The sequence below is a fragment of the Macaca fascicularis genome, chromosome 8, assembly GCF_037993035.2.
Source record: "Macaca fascicularis isolate 582-1 chromosome 8, T2T-MFA8v1.1".
In the NCBI taxonomy this organism is placed as follows: Eukaryota; Metazoa; Chordata; class Mammalia; order Primates; family Cercopithecidae; genus Macaca; species Macaca fascicularis.
In genome coordinates this window covers 65,494,497-65,507,936 of record NC_088382.1, presented here as the reverse complement: position 1 = coordinate 65,507,936, position 13,440 = coordinate 65,494,497, and the positions used below count along the sequence as shown (strand labels likewise).

At 37.3% G+C, this 13,440-nt stretch overlaps 1 protein-coding gene across 3 annotated transcripts in view; it reads right to left on the bottom strand.

The window, feature by feature from the left end:
* Positions 1–2,880: 2,880 nt before the first annotated feature.
* The window catches only part of XKR4 (XK related 4), a 427,714-nt gene continuing 417,154 nt past the window's right edge, over positions 2,881–13,440 (bottom strand). For all 3 annotated transcript variants that reach the window (XM_065519236.2, XM_065519239.2, XM_065519238.2), the window contains one exon: positions 2,881–11,141. The gene's annotated coding sequence lies outside the window, so the exon portion shown is untranslated. The remainder of the gene's footprint in view (positions 11,142–13,440) is intronic.

Here is a 13,440-nt window from a genome sequence, read left to right as displayed (position 1 = left end):
TTACCAAGACACTTATTTCTTTGTTCTTTACTTTCAAAATGAATTATTAATAAATAATATTTTTATTTAATGCAATAAAGTTACCTTAGTATTTGTTACTTTTAATTGTTATAGGATGTTTCATTGTGAAGATGTACTCTAGTTTATTTAATTGCATATTGTTTGTTTCTCAGGTATTTCCAGCTTTTCCTGTTATAAACAGCTTTGTATATACATTTTAGGAGATTTTTTTTCAATCTAGTGAGGTTAAATATTTTTATCAGTTGCTTTCTGGAACTTTGTGTTTCTTCTTGATTATATTTTTTCTCTGTCTTAAATTTTAAATAAAACTTAGAAAATATTTCTCACCTTGAGATGATATTAAAATACTATTTTTGCAGTTGTACATTTTTACAATTGTATCTTTAATTGATAGGATCTTGTTTTTGTTTGTTTTTAGGGATTGGGTCTCACTATGTTGCCCAGGCTGGCCTTGAACTCCTGTGCTTAGGGGGTACTCCTGCTTGAGCCTCCTCCTGAGTAGCTGAGACTACAGGTGTGATCCACTGCACTCAGCTCATAGGATCTTATTTTTGGGTAAAGAGATGTTCTTAGTGGTGAGTCTGTTATCCCAAGACCTTCTATTGAAGAGGTCATTATTTTTTCACTGATTTTAAATTATCATATACTAAATTCACTTATTTAATATGTGTAGACTCTATTTCTGGACTTTTTTGGGGAGGGGGGGTTATTGATTTTTACATTCCTGTGCTGGTAGCACTCTCTTGTGGTACTATTACTTAAAATAGTTGAGAGGGCAAGTGTTCTCTCTCTCTCTGTTGCCTAGGCAGTGGCACCATCACAGAACACTGTAGCCTTGACCTCCTGAGCCTCAGTGATCCTCTCATCTCAGCCTTCTGAGTAGTTGGGACTAGAGGGCGTGCCACCATGCCTGTCTAAGTTTTTTTTTTTAAATTTTATTTTGTAGTGACAGGGTGTCATTATGATGCCCAGGCTGGTCTTGAACTCCTGGCCTCAAGAGATTCTCCCTCTTTGGCCTTTCAAAATGCTGGAATTACAGGCATGGTCCACTGTGCCTGGTCCCATATAAAGTTTATAATCATTTTGCAAAGCTTTATAAAAGACCTTTGTGGATTTGTTTGGAATTGTATCATGTTTCTAGATTAATTAGGGGCAAATTGCATTCCTTACTAAATTAAGTTTACAAATTCAGGATTTTGGCACGCTTTTCTTTTTTAAAAATTCCCCCTAAACATAAATTTTATTTGTTTTCGGATTATAATAACAATATCTACTCACTGTAGAGGACATGAAAAATGCATAGCCATTTCTTCTTTCTCTTTGTTTTTGGACCTCAGGTAGAGACAATTGAGCTAATCATATTCCAACTTGAGTTCCTTATACTTCTCTGGTCTATGGAATGCTCCTGTAAAAGTTGTAAAAGCCTAACTTCTATAACAAACAACCCCAAATGTCAGTGGCTCAACCCAGTAGAAGTTTATATTTTGCTCATGTCCATTTTGGTTCAGCAAGGGTGGGGCGGGGACTCTGCTCCATCCACTGGTTTGGGACCCAGGCTCCATTCTTGGTGTGGCTCCCTCTTCCACCCTGACTGCTTGCAGACTATGTCAGATGTGCTCATCATAATCTGTGAATGTCTATACTTTTGCATCACCAAATAACACCACAATTAGTGTATCTGAACTGCTTCCCCATTAGACTGTATACTTTAAGAAGAAAATGTGTTTTGTTCATATTTATAATACTAATACCATGCATGGCACATAGTTGTGATAGAATAAAAATATAAATGCTTTCAAAAAAGACTAGAAGTGTGTTGCAATGGTGAGTTTCTAGTGTTTGTGCATTTAACATGTGTTACTATTATAATCAGGAAAAAAGGAGACCTTAATAATCAACTCTAAAAAATAACAAGTGAATGATTGACTTTTTTTTCCATTTTTTTGTTTCTTCTGATCATTTCCTTATCTGTTTCTATTAATAGTTGTTATCCGTAGAAGTCTCTCTATATATAATCAATTCTTATAGTACAATTACTATTTAACATTTTATGAAAGAAGGCTTTTATAAACCAGTAGAACTCTTACCAACTGTATAAAAAATAGAAAAACTCCTTAAAATGAAAATAGAATATTTTAAGAAAAACACATAAAATATAGCACTGATTTTTAGAAAAGGCAAACATTTAGACACACAGTCTTTTTAAAAAGTACCTTTGGGCCAGGGGCAGTGGCTAACGCCGGTAATCCCAGCACATTTGAAGGCCAGAGTGGGAGAATCTCTTGAGGCCAGGAGTTTGAGATCAGCCCTGGCAACATAGCAAGTCCCTGTGCCTACAAAAATAACAAGTTAGCCAGATGTGGTGGCATGCACCTGTAGTCCCAGCTGCTCAGGAGGCTGAGGTGGGAAGATCACTTGAGCCCAGGAGTTTGTGGCGGTAGCAAGTTATGGTGGTGACTGCATGACAGAGCAAGACCCTGTCTCAAAAAAAAAAAAGAAAAACAAGTACTTTTGTCCATTGACACTTTTTCTGTTCATTAATGATTAAGCAATTTATTTGGATTTTTAAGCTTCTTTGTGATCTGAAAATCTCTTTGCTTTTATAGTAGCTCTAGAGGAATACCCTTTAGGACTTCTCAGAAATTAAATAAATGAATAAAACATCTACTAAAAAGAAATATAACTTAATTTTTAATGTATTTTAAATTTGACAGAACTCAGCTTTGCTTTTTAGACTTACATCGTGTTGCCTTGGGAACATGCTTGTGTACATGGCCTCCTCCTTTCCCTCCCCATCCAACACCCATGGTATCCTACCCACTTCCTAGACTTAGACAGAATCAGGAACACAGACTTCTGTTAAAATGACCACAGTGTACTTTATTTAATGATTTTGGTACCTTGTGTTGCAGTAAAATTAAAAAAAAAAAAACCTACAAAATCCAAATATATAAAATTTCAAGTTTTCTTTTTTTTCTTTAAGTTTTACAAGAAAAACCATGTAACCAAGGAAATTTGTTCATTATGAAGTACTACTTTCCACTTCATTTCATCACAAATTGCAACTTACTTAACAGACCAAAATAACTATGGTACTGTAGTACATCAAATACTCCACGCACTGTGCTTCGAACTAGGGCACTGGGGGTCACTGCCTGCCGACAATGGCCTCCTGCGAATAAAGACACACTTACAATCTGAACGCTAAAGGGATGTTTGGATACGTGGAATTTGAATATATATATTTACAGGAAGGAAACAAATTGAATAACTAGTTTAAGTCTCCATTTCAAATAAAATTCCAAATACATTTGTACAATGTTTACAAAGTAATAGCACAAGAACTGCCAAGATGATCATTCAGGTCCAGGCACTGTGCTCATACTGGGGGAAATGTCTACACTGTTCCCTATGCACACTCATGGGGTCTCTTGGACCTTATTTCTGTAATGGAGAGGGAAGCACAGGAATGGCATTTTTGCACAATCAGAATGTCATGCAGATAGTTGACAACAGGGGACTGAGAAATTACTGGTCCATTCTCTTCCATTTGCTGTTCACCTGCCACCTGTTCCATTTTTTTCAGAGATAGATTTAAAACAAAACAAAAAAATCGAACAGGGAAAGGAGCACAAAATGTTTAAGGCAAATTAAGCAAATATAGAGCAGCTTATCTTGATGTTGAGTGGAAATGAGGATTTTACCCAAAACCAACCTTAGAAACAAACAAACAAAATTAAGTATAACCTCCTGAGGTTGGGCGGTGTATATCATGTACAAATTTTTGAAAATTGCTTTGCACCAAGTATCCTTTTGAAATTTTAAATGAAAGACTTATTGATTACAAAGTGCATGGTTTCATGTTTCTAAATAAAACAACTGTAGCTGAGGTAGTTAGATGTGAAACTTATTTACTTAAAATAACCGGAGAATGAAGAACAAATATTGGTAGCAAAAATCCTTGCCATTTGGGAGCAGGTTTATATTGTGCAATGGTTTCATGCTAAGCAAGATGCTTCTTTTTTTCTACTAGATGTTATTAATTAAATCAGAATATTAGTGGTAGTAGTATTTGTTTCCAGTCTGCTCGGTAGGATGTCAGTACAGACGAACTTTGTATCCCTAGTCATCTCATTTGTAACTCATGCTCACACCATTTCTGCATTGCAGCTATCACGTAAAATGGCATTAATTATCATTACTAGAAACTCCAATCCAAACTGCAAAAAGAATTAAGTAAATACTGAGAAAAGAATCCACAAGAAGGATGATTTTGCTCTTGCTTTAACAACATTTTTGTCATAGCCCTAAATTCAGTGTACTGTTTGGTTTCAAAGAGGGAAGAAACCTCTGGCTCAGTGGTTGCTGTCTTCGTTGTGAGACTGGGAAAAATGTAATTTGCATATCCTTCATCGACTCTCTCCCTAGGCTATTGAGCTGTCTGGCTACAGAGAGGAAAAGCAGAAACTATTTAGTAGAGGCAAGGTTCTCATCCAAGAATAGCTATGGTCTCTTTCTGCCCTCTTTACCAAAGAAAGGTTTCAGATGGGAATCTTCAATAAGCAATTGACCAAATGATTCATTCTTTTCTTATCTGATACCATCTAGATATAAAAGGAATTTTGTGATGATAGTAAGAGGTCAGCAATACCAACAGACATAAATTAATTGGGAGACACTCCTTTTGATCAAAAGAGAATTGCCATATGTTTTCTATCACTTGTTCATGGAATACAATGTTAATGGGAAATAGCCATGAAAGTTGACCACAATTAATACATTTACAAAGCATCACATATGTGATGTTTACAGAATGACTGGTCCTCAGCAGCATAATCACATGAATCTTTGCTGAAAATTTTAGTTTTTCTAAAAGAGTTTCTTACTTTCAAGGAGGGCTCTGGAGAATTCCATGTGGTCTGGAAAGCCTTGAAAAGAGGCTGAAGTCTCCTTTCTTCCAGTGCTGAGATGTATAGCTTATATCTCAAGTACATGTTGTCTCTACTTGTCTTTTCATCTGTTCAGTGAAGGATCTAGACTCTGTCATTTCAAAGGGTTATCCAGCTCTAACACACTTCAATTCTGGTTTGTATCTTTGTGGTAAAATCTCCCCATGACATACTTGCCCCACTATCTTCCTCCCATCCCGGTCACCCCACCTGCAAAGCTGCCAGGCCCCTACATCTAGTCCAAATAGGCAACACCAGTTTTCTTGTGCAAAAACAAATAAAGACACGGTATATCTCTTTATAGCAAAAAGGATATTCTGCTGCATTTCTGGTTGGGAGTGTATTGATACTAGGAACTGGGCGGGGGAAAAAGGATAGTCCGAATTATTTTTTAACTCACTATTCTCATAGTATTAGTCTACGAAAACAATACTTCAGTCTGGTATGGCAGCATAAACTTAAAAAAGAAAAATGAATCAGATAATTGCCTAGGTTAAATTCATGCTTCAGAAAGTTTAATACCATGCATTAGATACGTTTAATTAACCATCTTGAAATGTTAAGGCTTTGAAATATCACTGCTAATTAGATTTTAGAATCCAGAAGAGATTATATTGAGTGTGTATCTTATGTCAGCTCCAAGCACAAGATGATTTCAAACTCACTTCTCAAGTAAACTTTCTGAGACCCATTTTATATTTCTAAGAGTGTGCAAATTTTTTTCACAATGGAATATAATCGTTAAATAAGGGCACAATGATAATATTGATGTACAACAACTTTGCCTCATGAAGCCATATCATGAAAACATTATCTGCTTTGCTAGTCTAGTTTCGTGGATGTATTCCTATATCACAATATTGCCTCTATGTCTCAAAAATTACAAATATTTATAAACCAAAATCATGTTATTGCACATTAGTTCTTAACAGGATTAAATTTTTAAGTACAAGAAAACGTGTCACTTTGGGGTAAGTTGTACAGGATGTTCTCTGATGTTGTTTTCTCACTGTCTCCTTTTTCCTTCAGTAGAATTACCACCTAAGCACATGTAAGCATATGTATATCAATATATAGCTGAAGCCTTGTGTAAAAACTTCCAAAATATTTGAAATATAGTTATAATATGAAAATGAATCAGTGCAGGAGTTCCAGGCAGAAATAAGGCTTTACGTTCTTTTATTGTGTTGTAAAGATGTGTCATCTTGGGGGTGAAGAGGATACTCAATGGAAATGACACCAACCCTAATCTCACTAATATCTGTTAAAAATCTTTCCCTGCTAGTGGATTTCAGAACGCCACCTGGTGATCATGAGTAGGGAACTGGGGCATCATGCACGCATTCTGAAAAAATGCAGCTTAGGATCAGGCATGCAAACCCCTCAGGCATCAGGAGGAGACAATTTTTCTGGGTGCATTTTAATAAACATTTAGTAAAATTCAGTTTGGTTAACAGGAAAATTGCCAACTTATATAAAGCGTCTCAATGTCTGGACGAAAGGAGTTGTCTCATTAAAAAGCTAATCATTGAAGAAAATTATACATAGACCTTTGAAGGAAAAGCGTTAGTTTTATATAATGGTGAAGAACCATTGTATTCTCTGCTTGGTGAGTTATTGCTGTTGTGTTCCTCGGACTCCACTTCCTCCATGCTGTGCACAGCTCTCCTCTGTTAATGCCAGTTCTCAGGAATGACAGCACTTTCTAACCTATAAGCACTTTAACAAATCTAGCTAATCTCCACAACACCCCTATGAGGTAGGTAAATAAATATCTCTCTTTTGCATATGGGAAAAATGAGGCTGAGGGTGAGTTTCCGAGGCTGGAGAGATGGACCAGGGATTAGGGCTCAGTTGTGCAGAGATTCCCAGTTCCTGTTTCCCAGTCACTGACCCATAGCCCCTCCCATCCCTGCATCCAGAAAGGAATCCATCCCATAGTGTAAAAGGGTATTGTTTTGTAGAATGACATATGTAAGTATATTAAAGACAGTCACTATATTCAACACAGGGATTTTTGGTTTTCTACGACACCATAAATTCCATTGATTTTCATACTACCAAAGATCACTGAATAAAATGACTCAAGCTTTTGTGGAGGACAATAGATTGTCACCTCTTTGTTGCTGATTCAGCTAAACATCCTGTTGGTAACCTGAAGGTAAAAAGATTTGAAATGGGATTTGGTGATGTAAAAATCTCAGGGAAAAAGAAAAGCGAAACTGAATTGGGCTGGTACACACATCTGCGATGGGACTCACAGTGATGACGTTGTGGAGCGTTAGGGGGTCTTTGCTACACAAAGTGGAGGATCCATTTGATTTCCTAAAAACATTCTGCATGTAAGGGAAGGAAGGACCCAACAAGGAACTTTATTGCCTTCCCCATAAAGTCATTCCAACTTGGAACTGAGTATGGAATGTGACACAATCAAAACCCTGCCTACAAATCTTCAAAAACTTTTTCTCTGGAAATCCCCTCAATATCTTTGCATAGCTGAATACCTTTCGGTCCTCTGTGTGCCTGCTCACAGTCAATCATTTGTATCATGTTCTGCAACCTAAGAGCTCTTAAAGAAAACTGGTCTGAATAGCTTGTCTGCTTTTCTGCTAAGATTCAGAACCATAAATGAGGCAAGCACAAAATTTGAGACAATGCTCACCAACCCAGTGTCAAATCAGGAGAAACAAGATCAGCTTCCTACTGTTACAATGAAGAAATATCCACAAATAATCAGGAATGCAAGTGTCAGGATGAACATCTCAAACTTTCCTTCTGGGAGGTGAATTTTCCTTTTTCTTTTTTCCCAGGAATTTTAACGATGAGTACAAAAAAACCACTAAATATTCCCATATTTGTGGTAACCAGTTGGTGCTTGGAAATTGGCATGACATCAACAAACCAAACCCAAAAAACTACGTATGGTATTTTGTTTGTTTGGTTTGGGAAAAATAGCTTTTACTTCTATCAACACCATAAAATTAACCATGAAATGATTTTGTCAAGCAGTTTGAACTGTTTTTAGGCTTAAAAAATATCATAAGGAATGCTTAAAATTAAAACTTCTATTTGAAGAATAAAAACTTAACAAACTTGTATTTCCCTTGAGCCATTTTGTCAAGTAGATTTTGTGAATAACTAAGGTGATATGAACAGCAGAAGAGCAATGATACAATTTATAAAAGATGGCAAAGACTGAATAGAAAGTTTCTTGCCTGGCAGGGGCCGAGTGAAAGAGGGTGTGCTGCAGCCAGGCCCAGAATGCCCAGGACAGCCTACCTGACCTCTTTCATTCATGTGTTTGCCGAAAGTAAATAAAAATTATAAACATTTGCTCTGCATTATTTCTCTTTGCACAACAAAGAGACTTTTAGCAGCAAAATATGACCAGCAATTGCTTACGGCGCAAGAAAGTTCAATTCCATTACTTATAACACCTGAGCAGTCTGTCTATCCAGACAACACCAGACACCCAGACAGAAAACTGTATGATTCAAACATCTCAACTTTTCCAAATATCCATATGTTTGATATCATGAAGACCAAATTTACCACTTGAGTGACCTATTTTGCCACTTTTCCTCAGGATATTTGCAGTCATGTGGACAGTCTCTATTTTTTAATAACTCTTTGTCTACTTTGGTTTAGTGACGATGGTTCAGCAATCATCTGGAAAATTCGGATGTTGAAAGCCCCCAAAAGAAAAGAAACTTAGTCAGGAGGAAAAATCAGAGCTTGAGGGCTATCAATGGTCCAGTGGTTTTGTCTATGTTGAAAAATCGCTTAACTGTCCGTTTCTTTCCACTTCCATTATTCTGAAAATTATTCTCACAAGAATTATTTTTTCTAGTTTGGGAATAGATACACAGACTAGGTGACTGGCAGAATTGAGATTCACAATATGAGTGAAAGATTCTAATGCTTGTAAACTCAGTTTAGTGTGTGTAGACACAGAGGCTCTTGTGACATCGTGATATATTTACAATGGGAAGATGAGTAAGGCCATGGTAACCCTGAATCTCATTGCTGTTGAAAGGAGGAATGGTTAAATCATTCATGTTCTACAAGCAAGGGTGACTTACAATACCTTGGAATACCTTATCTTAGAACCCATCAGAAGCTCTCCTGCAGAGCCCATAGGGACCAGTGGTCAAGGAGAACAATCACAGGGGGTGGGCTCCCCTAATGACAGAGTCAGTCTTAGTCATGACACCACTGAAATCTCTGTTTTCCCACTGTTATCAGGCCCTGGCCTTTCTAAAGGGGACATGTCTATTGTTATAGTTACGGACTGGCAGTGACTATTTTGAACTCCTCTGCTCTGTGAAAAGGCAAATACTATGGATGAGCCACTGACAGGTTTTCTCTTCATCACCATACTTGGGCCTCTACATTAATAGATAACCTCTGGCCCAACACCCAATCCTGCTAGAGTAACTCTTACCCATGAACCTTGCTCAAGAGGACTGTTTATTGCTCCTATATCCCCATGATTGGCTACCTCATTGTACATTACAGAGCATCTTTGTACCTATGTGGGCTCTGGGGTTCAGAAAATGAACATTTTCTTTAACTTGTTAGTTTTCATTGCCTGGCAACTGAAAATAAGTCACATGGTGGTAGACCACTTTTTGTCCCCATTTTAATTCAGTTCTTGTGCCAAGAGCTAGTTCTGAAAACTGACTCGCGGTGATACTGGTGCTGATAACTGGGAAGATCATTCAGTAGTGCTTGCTATTACACATCTTGGTGATAACCACCAAGGTGATAGCTTAGGGAGGAGAAACATCTTCGAAACACAAGAAAAAGAATCCCTGCTTCTTCTTCTTCTTCTCATTTTCCCTCTAGACTGCTTATTGACAAATCTGGTGACTTCCACTCTTTCATCTAGAGTGAACTCCTAAAATTGTTATACCAAAAGATTAGATGGAAAACTTTATAAGAAGATATGAAGGCCCGACTCTCTTGCATACTCTGAAACTATGACCTGATAACTTCTGGTAACTTCATTCTTATCTTGTAGCTCAAATCTTTCTTTGAAAAACAAACAAACAAACAAACAAACAAAACAGAAGGGAGAAAGAACCATGTCTTAAATTAAGAGACGGCCTATTTACCTCTATGTGAAAATGTAGTCATTAAGAATATTGGGGCCGGGCGCGGTGGCTCATGCCTGTAATCCCAGCACTTTGGGAGGCCGAGGTGGGCAGATCACGAGGTCAGGAGATCGAGACCATCCTGGCTAACACGGTGAAACCCCATCTCTACTAAAAAATACAAAAAAAAATTAGCCGGGCGTGGTGGCCGACAGCTGTCGTCCCAACTATTCGGGAGGCCGAGACAGGAGAATGGCGTGAACCCGGGAGGCGGAACTTGCAATGAACCGAGATTGCGCCACTGTACTCCAGCCCCTGTGACAGAGCCAGACTCTGTCTAAAAAAAAAAAAAAAAAAAAAAAAAAATAGAATCTCGGATTTGTGATCTTTGAGCTCTAACCAAGGTTTTGCAGGGCCTGAGAAGCAACAGGGTAGCCAGTTCCACATAGAAATGGATCTCGGTTTGAAACTGCTAATGTCATCACCTAGGAAGGCAGGAATCAAATTATTCAGTAGCTACACCCATGCAGATTTTACCTCTGAAGCTGAATAAAAACTCGATTTTTATAAATTGGTTATTACAATGCTGACAATGGTAGTCTCGAGAAATGAGATAAAAGCAGCAACCGTACTCAGATCAGTTATTCAACAGATGACAGTGAAATTATTTTCATTTCCAATCATGTGGATTTGAATCAATTTAAAGCAAGTCTCCACGACCCAGTACCCCATTCTCCGAGCTATATAAGACCCCGGGAATATTTTTCTTTTTTTTAAAAACAGCGCTTACTGGAAAAAACAAATGAAGCAGATGAATATTCATAGCGTGAGCAATGAGAAGCAGGTAGCAGGAATTCACTAGCGCTCCACTTCACAGAGGTCTTTCTCTTCAGGCCTGGGCACGTCATGGTACTACTGCTGAACGGAAGTGCTCCTTTTTCGCTAACTGATTAATGCTCCCTTGCAGGAGCTTCGTTACAATATTACAAGTCAAGAATTTGCAAGATTAAAGTGTCTGTTGAATTAATTAACTGCAAATCACCTCCAGTAAAGCTTGACAAGCTCCAAGATGTTTCTGTAGAAAAAGAAGGGAATCGATAGCATCAGCAATAGGCAGCTTTGCGACAGTGGAGACCGTATTTGTGAGTGACAGCTCACTGCTGCCTTTCTCCCTCTTACAGCAGGAGGGATTTACATCTTTCCACAGAGCCCCAAGCCTCCGATTCAGACCGTGGAAAATGTTTCACCCCAGGCTTTCAAAATATACTTCAGAAATCCATTTCCTTTTTTATGTACGATGCATTAGAAAGGTTAATAAAGGAAGTTGAATATTTTAATTTTTTGAAAGAATGATATAAAATGACAATTATTCCACTAGCTGACAGGTCTCCTTTGGTTATGTTAAGGTGTGTTATTGCTCCCAATTTGAATAGAATAAAAAACATCACAAGGGGCTCAGCAGAAAACCTCAGGTCAAAGGTTAATTACTAAGTGAATGCAACAGTGCTCAACACACAAAGTGCTCATTTTCCAGACTCACAGTGGCTTGCAATGGGTTCTACTGGTGTGTGATCAAAATAGTAATTTTGATTACAATCATAGAAACCCAAACTATATTTTCAACACATTTAGTAGTGTTTTGGAACTTCTTGATGAATTAATCTGAAATAATTAGAAGTGTTGATTTGATACAGCTCCATACCAGAATGCCACTAGAACAGGTAAATTAAATTAGCTTAACCACATCTCCGTCTGATGACATTTGTAGTACTTAAATGAAGTAATAATTTGATTAAATCCATTTTAATACAAATTAAGCAATGGAGAGGAGGAGAAGGTCAACAATGTGGTAGATGGAAATATAATAAAAACACAAAACTTTATATTTTCTGAAATTCTAATAACAGGGTAGATGACATGCTTCAATTATTAGCACAAGAGAAAATTTTGTGTGAGTACTGTGCTGGTAATATTGGCTTAATATTTTGATTAATTAGTTTTGTTGTTGATTTGTTTTGTTAAACAAGATCTTTGCTTAGCAAATATTATATCTGTAACTACATGCTTCTTTTTGTCTGGTCCAATGACTAAAGTAGCAATAATGGTAGTAAGGAATGTGGTAATGGTGGCATGAACCTAGAGATCACGGTACCTTGTAACATTTATTAGGTCAACTCTTTTATTAATGCATAATGTGACTCGCCAAGGAATTTGAATTATTCTGTACTCATAAAAGTTAATATGCTTTCTTCTCTCTTTTCTTCTACTCTATGGAGGGTCAATGGGTTTATATATTCCCTGAGCAGAATTATTTCACATAAGGAAAATTAGTTATACAAGTTAATAGTGATCTTTAACAATCTGCTCCTTACATATGTGGGAAGCCAGTCACTCAGGGCCACATTGCAGGAGAGAATGCAATCGGGTCCAAAGCCAGTGTGGGTTTCCCCAAGGAGCTGGGGCTGACTATCTTGACTCCTGACTCTTGAAATTGTCATGCAGCACAGTGCTGCTCTTCTGGGCATCCGAGGAAAGGCTTTAGAACAACAGCTGATGTTTATGTCTGGAAATTTGTTATTCCTAAATAACCAGTATGCTGGAGAAACACAGTAAGTGAAGAATGCTTTCTTGAAAAATCAGAGAAGTCACCTATTGGAAAACTCTTCACTTTGGAGACTCCCTAATTTCATGCCTTTTCTTGAAATAAATTCTCAAGAATCGCTCCAAAGTTTATCCAAAAATGATTGTTTTCAATCAAATACTATGCGCCAAGAGAGTATTTCAATGGTTTTTGTTGTGTCGTGATATTAATTTAAAAATATCTAGTGTTGTGGAGAGTCATATATACAAATTATAAAATTACTTTTTATAAGCAGTCATCTAGTGTTGATTTTTTTTGGATTCGTATTGTTACTTTATGTTCGTCATCATTATTTTATATAGTAACTGTTTATTGTGAGGCTTACATGCTACACAATGACATTTTGGTCAACAACAGACTGCACATATGACAGCGATCCCATAAGACAATAATACTACATTTTTTACTGTAACTTTTCTATGTTTAAATACACAAGTACTTACCATGGTGTTACAGATGCCTACACTATTCCGTATGGTAGCATGCAGTACAGGTTTGTAGCCTGGGGACAATAGGCTCTACCATATAGCCTAGGAGCGTAGTAGGCTCTACTGTCTAAGCTTGTGTAAGCGCACTCCATCACACAATGATGAAATTGCCTGACGATGCATATCTCAGAATGTATCCCCATCCTTAAGTGACACATGACTGTATAGTCTTAGAAAATCTGTGTTTCTTTCTTGCTTCAATATGAAATTAAATATAGATATTGAGAAGAAGTAGTGTGGTAGGG